The sequence below is a fragment of the Gossypium hirsutum genome, chromosome D05, assembly GCF_007990345.1.
Source record: "Gossypium hirsutum isolate 1008001.06 chromosome D05, Gossypium_hirsutum_v2.1, whole genome shotgun sequence".
NCBI lineage: Eukaryota > Viridiplantae > Streptophyta > Magnoliopsida > Malvales > Malvaceae > Gossypium > Gossypium hirsutum.
In genome coordinates this window covers 5,961,834-5,970,014 of record NC_053441.1, presented here as the reverse complement: position 1 = coordinate 5,970,014, position 8,181 = coordinate 5,961,834, and the positions used below count along the sequence as shown (strand labels likewise).

The 8,181-nt window shown below is 29.2% G+C and overlaps 1 long non-coding RNA gene across 2 annotated transcripts; it reads right to left on the bottom strand.

Annotated features, from left to right (window-relative positions):
* Positions 1 to 5,505: 5,505 nt before the first annotated feature.
* Positions 5,506 to 6,485, bottom strand: LOC107906709 (uncharacterized). 2 transcript variants are annotated; one of them, XR_001686749.2, is made up of 3 exons: positions 6,296 to 6,485; positions 6,143 to 6,200; positions 5,506 to 5,986 (listed from the first exon to the last, which is right to left on the bottom strand). It is a non-coding gene; the product is annotated as an uncharacterized lncRNA (long non-coding RNA). The 2 variants fall into 2 exon arrangements; XR_001686748.2 differs by having other exon boundaries at positions 6,158 to 6,200; positions 6,296 to 6,474.
* Between the last annotated feature and the right edge of the window lie 1,696 nt (positions 6,486 to 8,181).

The following is an 8,181-nucleotide window of genomic DNA, read 5'->3' as shown; positions in this document are numbered from 1 at the left end:
TGTGCGCAGAGCCGAGGGACTAAAAAGCGAGAAAAGGTCATAAAAAGAAGAAGCAATTTACGCTTTTTTAGGGTTTTTATAGGCATCGTTTATATTAAGTACAATAAGTGGGACCTCCCGTTAAAATTTTGGTAGGGTCCTATCCAATGATGGGTTACGAGTAAGTTTAAAGGGTTTTTTTCTTCCCATCAAGTTTTGGGCTAATCCATATCAATTATTTTTTTCAAGATATCCATTAGGGTGCGTTTGGTTCGTTGTATTAGATTAGAGGTATATTAGATTAGAGGTGTAATAGCAAATCAACTGTTTGGTTGAATGTAATGGAATAGAGGCGTAATAGTAATCTTGTGTTTGGTTGAATAAAATAGAGGTGTAATAGCATAGTGGAAAAAACTAAAATGACTAGAATACCCTTAGCATAAATTTGATTTGGTAAATAATTATTGTTATTGTTATTTAAATTTTAATAAGATTATTATTATCAATAATAAATATTTTAATCATATTTAAACATAATTATTATTAAATATATTTTAATTAAAATATATAATTTAATAAAATTCTTAATAATTACCAGAAATTTGTTTTGGTAAATTATTATTGTTATTGTTATTTAAATTTTAATAAGATTATTAATATCAATAATAAATAATTTAATCATATTTAAACATAATTATTATTAAATGTATTATAATTAAAATATATAATTTAAAAAAATTCTTAATAATTAATATTCTTATATGAATTTACTCAAATCATAATATATGATATTGTAAATATAAATTAACATAATTATTATTAAATATATTATAATTAAAATATATAATTTAATAAAATTCTTAATAATTAATATTCTTATATTAATTTACTCAAATCATAATATATGATACTATAAATGAAAATTTGAAATAATTAATATTAAATATATTTTAATTAAAATATATGATTTAATAAAATTTAAAATAATTATAACTAATAAATTATATTTTATGAATTTGTATAATTTAAAATAATAATTATTACATATAATTTAATAATTAATATTAAATTTCATAAAATTCTTGATAATAAATTTTCTTATATGAATTTATACAAATTAAAATAATTAATATTAAATATAATTTAATAGTGATATATAATTTCATAAAATTGTTAATAATAAAATGTTCTTATATGAATTTACTAAAATCAATATATAACTTAAGAATTATATTCTGCATAAACATAATTAACTTATATTAAGAAAAGGTTAGATGAAAATGAAATTGTACATCATAATCCATATGTTATATAGTTTTACAACATCAAAAAGTTTGAACATTGATATTTAATGGTGAGAAAGAAATCTTCTGACCCATTCCAATCGGGCAATAGAAGGTAAACTAAAGAAAACAATCATTTGAGTTGGATGATCGGGAATTTTACTCAAAGCATCATACCGCTGATCGTCGGTTAAACCTTCAATTGACCATAAGGCTGAATATAAATTTGAAGCTTTCTCTTCCATCTTTTGATGTTCTTCTGACTTATGCTGACTACCACCTCGGAGGCAATACTCCTACTGGTTTGATCGCCAACGGCCTGGATTTTTTCCCCCAACAAAGTGACAGCCTCATCAAATGAAGAATACACATTATCACGAGCATCAGATTTCTTCTTTCTCTTGTTTGAAGATGAGGAACCCCCTTGGTCTCTATCTCCTCGCGGATCTGTACCAGAAACATCCATGTCGTTTAAAGAGACGTCAGCTTCGCAGTCATAGAATGTGTTTCTCTCTTCATTCATATTTGTAGTACGTTCATCCTCAGCATGTATTTCTTCAAGAACATCATCAGCTGTTTGAGCGTCTTTCCCAGTCGCCCGATCTCTTGCGTATATGGCAGTAAGCTGATTGTAGTAAGGGAAAGAACGATGTCTGAACTGATAGGCTTCTTTGTGACTCTAAAAAAAATGAGGAAATCATATTAGTTATAAGTTTTGTAAAAAAACAAACAAATACTTGAAATACATTTTACCTTTAGATAGGATTCCTAAACTGCATCTTCAGCAACAACGAGCTGCCTATGCTCGTCCCAACCAAAACCGCTGTTGTTTTGGCCATTAAGCATGTCGTAGACGACTGACCATTCCCTTTTTAGGCACCTAATCCGAGATTCAATATTTGGCTTCGCCTTCAACATTGCTCTTGGTAAAGCCTTTTCTAGCATTTTTTCTAGCTCGTTCAAATAACTGGCCTTGAACCCGGTATCAGCATTAAATGTTCCTACATTGTGCAAATCCACCATGTAAGAAACCAAGGCTGCATCTTCTTCTGGATTCCATTTTCTTTTGCTTCCTCGAGAAGCTTGAGAAGAAGCATGTGATTGTGGAACACCTGACATAATTATCTTAAGAAAAAAAAACAAATTAACATTATTTACTATTTTTAATATCATGAATCAAAAGGTGAACAGTTTATAATATTATATCGTTAGTTCAATATCATGAATCAAAAGCTCAATACTAAATTTAATGAAATAACACATGCTAAATGAAAAGATAATTAAATTATAATTCAACAAAGTTTAGTACAATACAGAATTTTAATCAAACACCACCAAAGTTTCATAAACTAGATACATAAAATAACATCAACAAATCAATTCAAACTCAATTTGTCCCTAAACCTAACTAATTTCTAGATGCTTGCCATTCATGGAACATTTGGTTGGCTAGTTCCATCCTCCAAGTAGCCCAAGCATCCGATGGATGAATATTTGTGATATTCGGTTCATCGTCATCCACCACATTAGTAGGTAATCCTTCTCCCACATCCGCTTCAATAGGATCAATACTCATATGGGTTCGAATAAAATTATGGAGCAAACAACATGCAATAATAATTCTATTGTGCATCCTTACAGGATAGAATGATGGACTCCTAAGTATTCCCCATCTAACTTTTAATAAACCAATGCATCTTTCAATAACATTACGTGCTGAGGCATGTTTCATATTAAAAAACTCTTGCGGAGAACTTGGCTGATAACCCTGACGCCACTCGTTCAAATGATATCGTTGTCCTCGAAAAGGTGCAAGAAATCCCTCACAATTTATGTAGCCAGCATCAACTAGATAATAACAACCTAAAAAATAAATTTTTTTTAAAATGATTAATTCAGCACAAAAAAATTTGATCTTAATGAATAATTCAAAGTCCTCTAACTATCTACTTTACCATGAGGAACTTTTAGTCCATGTGTCCTACTAATGGCATCTCGAAGAACACGTCCATCAACAACCGAACCTTCCCAACCAGGAAGAACGTAAACAAATTGCATATCAGGTGTACAAACACCTAGCATATTTGTTGCTATGTCACCTTTTCGCGTTCGATATCTAGGTTTATCAACTATTGGAACCCTAATCTTGATGTGGGTTCCATCAAGAGCACCTAAGCAATTCTATATCAGATGATATAAAACCTTGAGTTAGAATACTAATTTAAATCTAAATCAACTAAATGTTGTACAAACTATATATAAAACTCAGTTCAATACCTTAAACCATTTCCACCTTGTGTCAGAAGAATCAGCTGTAATTGGCTCCGCCTTTTTAAATAACACATCTTGTAAGCGTATGACAGCATTTAAAACACTATGAAATGCTCTGCTAATAGTTTCCCCAGACCTTCTAAAGTGATGCTTGATAACTCGATTTTTCAGGTGATGGGAGATGATATGTAAAAACATTGTCACTTGCTCATCAACAAGCATGTTTCTGGACGACTTCAATCCCCCTAACGATTCTAACATCTCACATAGTTTAAAAAAGGCAATTCTATTCATCCTAACCTGTTCAATACATGTCTCGTCACTAGCATATACAAGCCTTTTCACATAATCCCGTTTTGTATAAAAATCTAAGGTGTAGGACCTAATCATTGGTCTATAAGTATGTAGGCTAAGGTTGGCACCCATTCTAAATAAGAACCAAATCGCAATTCTACAGATTTCCAACCATATTGTCAATGCAGCACCAATTCTTTTACGCCTCACACTTTGTGCAATTAAAGGCAGACGAGCCATTACTGCAACATATTAAAATTAGAACTCAGTATCAATCCCCTGAAGTTGCAATTACACATTATCAATATATTTATAAATTATTAAATTTTTCGTCTTCGTAATTAAAATTTGTAGGTATATGTATAATTGAACTAAAATTAATTGTTGGTATTTGTTAGATTATAACTAAACTCATTATGATTTAATAAATTATAAAGCATGTTCTAATTTGTAGCTTTTGCTTTTGGGTTCAAAAATAATTTTCACAAATAATTCTGATTTAGAAAGTTGTTTGTTTGGTATTACATACGGCTCTAACACTTTTGAGAAGCCATTTATGAAGTAATACTATACTAGGCTTAATAATTATTAATCAAATTTTTTACCAAATTTATTACTAATCATTAAATTTAAGGTAAATTGCACCTAAAGGTAATAAAATTGTTAATATATTTAGCTAATGTGTGTCAACATTTCTAAAAACTTAAAAAGAGAAACTATAAAAATAGACCTTCAAATTAGTTAACTAACTATTAAATCAACATTATAAATGTTTATTTAAAATTTAATTTTTAGACTTTAGAGAAACAAATTATTAAAATAAATCTCGTATAAGATAACCTGTTCAATTAATAAAATAGATAATTCATTCAATTTTTGTTGAGATATTGTTAATCTTCAGTAAGATTTTATCAATTTTAATTTTGAGAACATTTTCTCCGTTGCTATAATAAAAACATGAGTAATTAACATTATACGCATTTGAAAAGGAACGAACTCTTTATGAATAATTATGTCAATTGAGTGTCATTTTATAATGTGATAATTTATTTGAAAATAATATTATAATCAATTCGAATTAAATAAGAAATTTGAATATTATTGTACATCATAAAAATTTGCGTTAGCATTTTAATCGGTTGATGTACCGAATTATATTTTAATTAAAATATGAAGATTTAATCTTAAATTTGGACATTATATAAGAATCGAAATTGGAACTTGATTGATTGTTTGAGTCTTTAATAATTAATTCAATAATTAAAAATAGAGAGCTTATTATATAAAAAAGCCTTGTAAATTAATTCAATAATTATTTGACTCTTTAATAATAACAACATAATTAACCCTATAAAATAATATCAAAACTTGCAAAACTGCAATTAATAATGGCCAAAACAAGCAGGAACCAGAACCTATAAAATAATATCAAAATCGGGCAACAATTTCCCCTTTCATCTTCTACTCACTAACAACAAAAACAATTTCTGAATTGCAAAAACAACACTAACAACATTTTACAGAAGGTAAACTCCTTCAAACAACAGCAGAGTATCACAAATCTGTCTGAATTTAAATGGCAATTCACAAGTCTGGATCAGTCATTAAGCTTATTAACTTTGATTGCAACCAAAATGAACCTAATGGTTCTGTACTACTACCTATGAAATAATAAACATAGCTTAAACAACTTCAATTAACATACTTGCATGCCTTAAAAGTCTTTGGATTACAAAACAAAGGAAAAGAGACAACAATCTTCCATGTATCAGATGTAAGATACAACCCTAAACCCAACACCATTCCACCTAAGCTAAGCAAACTGGAACAAAATCTAGCCAACAAAGCAAAGCATTACTAACAACAAAATATAAACAAACCAAACAGACAAAGACGCAACAACAACTAAAATTACGCAAAATCTCCATTGTTTGGAATTTGAGCAGATTAAGTATGCCAAACAACAACTAAACAATCATAAAGCTCATTAGCATGCCAATGAACAAAAACAACAGATCGAAAGCAGTTAAGTAGGAATAGCAAGGGAGAGCAGATTCGTCCCCTCAAGTTTCTCTTCACAAATCGCAGAGGAGTTTTACTTGGGGAGGAAAACTAACCTGTAACCAGGGAAATCGGGGAAGAGATCGATGAACAACAACCTGTAATGAGAAAGGGAAATCAATTAACTCCCACAAATAATGCAATACAGGCAAGAATCGAAACAAATAATGCAATACAGGCAAGAACCGAAACAAACTATTTAGCCCTAAAATTATGTCTTCCAATCGAACATGCAAAACAATCTTTGGAAAAACCTCTGGAAATCTAACCGGGTGAATGCAAAATCGGCCAAGATTGTGATGAAGAAGGTGTCTGAAATATGAAAAGGGAAATCGATTTGGGTTAGTGAACAGTTAAAATAAAACAGCAAATCGATGACGGACTGAGTGGAAGGGAAAAGAACTTACCTTTGCAAGAAGGCGTCGGAGAATCTGAGGACTGAGTGGAAGGGAAATCGATGAAGAAGGCTAAGGACGAGGGCAAAAAACGAAAAAGCAGAGAAGGGAAAAACACGGATTAGGGAATCGGGGATGAGGGAGCATAATAGTTATTACGCGCAATAAGTGCATAGGGGGTATTGGATTACACGCGGATTTGGATTACAGCCAACCAAACGGTGTAATAGCAGTGGGCCCGCTGCATAGGGGGAATACGCATGCATTCCCCCCAACCAAACGCATTCTTAGAGTGAGTTAGATAATTAATTAATTTTTTACGTTAAAAACGTAAATTTAGTCACGAGTTTTAAAATTACTCTATACTCAAGATAAAAATTGAATTTTTAACCATTAATTAAAGTAAAAAAAAATTATCATCAGCAACTACAATTATCTTTTTTGTTTTATTAAATTTGTTTAGATAAATTAAAAATCTTATGCATATTTATGATTTTGAAATTTATGTTTTTTTTTTTTTACCTTTCAAATATATAATCACGTGTAAATTTAAAGAGTTTATATATAAAATATGCATTTCATGTAAAATCGAAATATAAAAATTTGAATTCTTATAGGGCAAATAAGAATCCAACATAGGTTTGGGCTCATCCTGAAGTAAGCCTAAAAAATCATGGGCTTATGACGGGTTTATCTCCCGGAGATTTTCCTTCTTTCTTTATTTATTTATTTATTTATTGTTTAAAACATTCTTACTCTCCATTAACCATACTTGTAATTTACCAATGAAAGATAAACATAAAGGAAATGAGCAAACAACCGAGCAATTTGCACAACCTATCACGTACCCACTCTACCTTCTATTTCAAGCCATCCCAGCATGGTTCAAAGTAGTATTCATTAATGGATTTTTTTTGGTTATATAATAGTAACATATATTTTCTTTATCACAATGATACGAGCTTTTGTTTTGGATTTAGTAAAATTAAAAGAAAATTTTCTAATTGTTAATAATTCATTAATTAATCACTGAGATTGCGTGGTATAATGTTTGGTATGACAAAAAGTGATCAATTTCTTAGGAATTTAATAAGTTGGAAAATGATTCTAACATTTGGGAGTTACGTTCCGTGAACATGATAATGTGATTCCCATAATAATAATAAAATAAAAAATTACTTTTCTATATAGGTTGGAACAATAAAAATATTAAGACAAAACCTCATGTGATAGTCTGATGGCCAAGTTGTTTACCGTCTTAGGTGTGGTCTGGTTTCGAGTCACGTTAGTCGCGTTTGTTGTTCGGGGTTTACCTTATTATTGTAATTCATCAAAAAAAAAAGAGACAAAATTAACCATATTTTATACTGGTTTAGGAAATTAATCTATTAATAAACACCAAAAAAAAAGGCTATTGTCTCATTCCTTCTATTTGATTTTTTCTATTACTTCAACGGATTCTTCGCATGTAATTTTTTTCTCTAATTTTATTTTTATATGCATATTTAATCATTTATATGGTATATCGTTTACATATTATCTTTATTTTCTATTGTTTTTCTCTCTTTTCTTTTCGATGTATTAATTGAAAGTCAATTTTATTATAGTTTTTATGAATATTTATGACCAAAAGGGAAAAAAAATTAAGATTAAGTTTAGCTCACTTATTTAATCATAACCTTTTTGCATGATTGAACTTTAAATTATTTATAATTTTGTTTAGAGTAATACCTAAAATCATTTTTTTTTTACATTCCTATGGGATAGTCTTTAGCTAAAATAAAACATGATTTGAAATATTTAGCTTATATATGCATTATTATATTTAAAAATATATGTGCAAGACAAATTTGAAACAAATTTACTTTCAATTAAAATTTATTATTAAATATTTAACC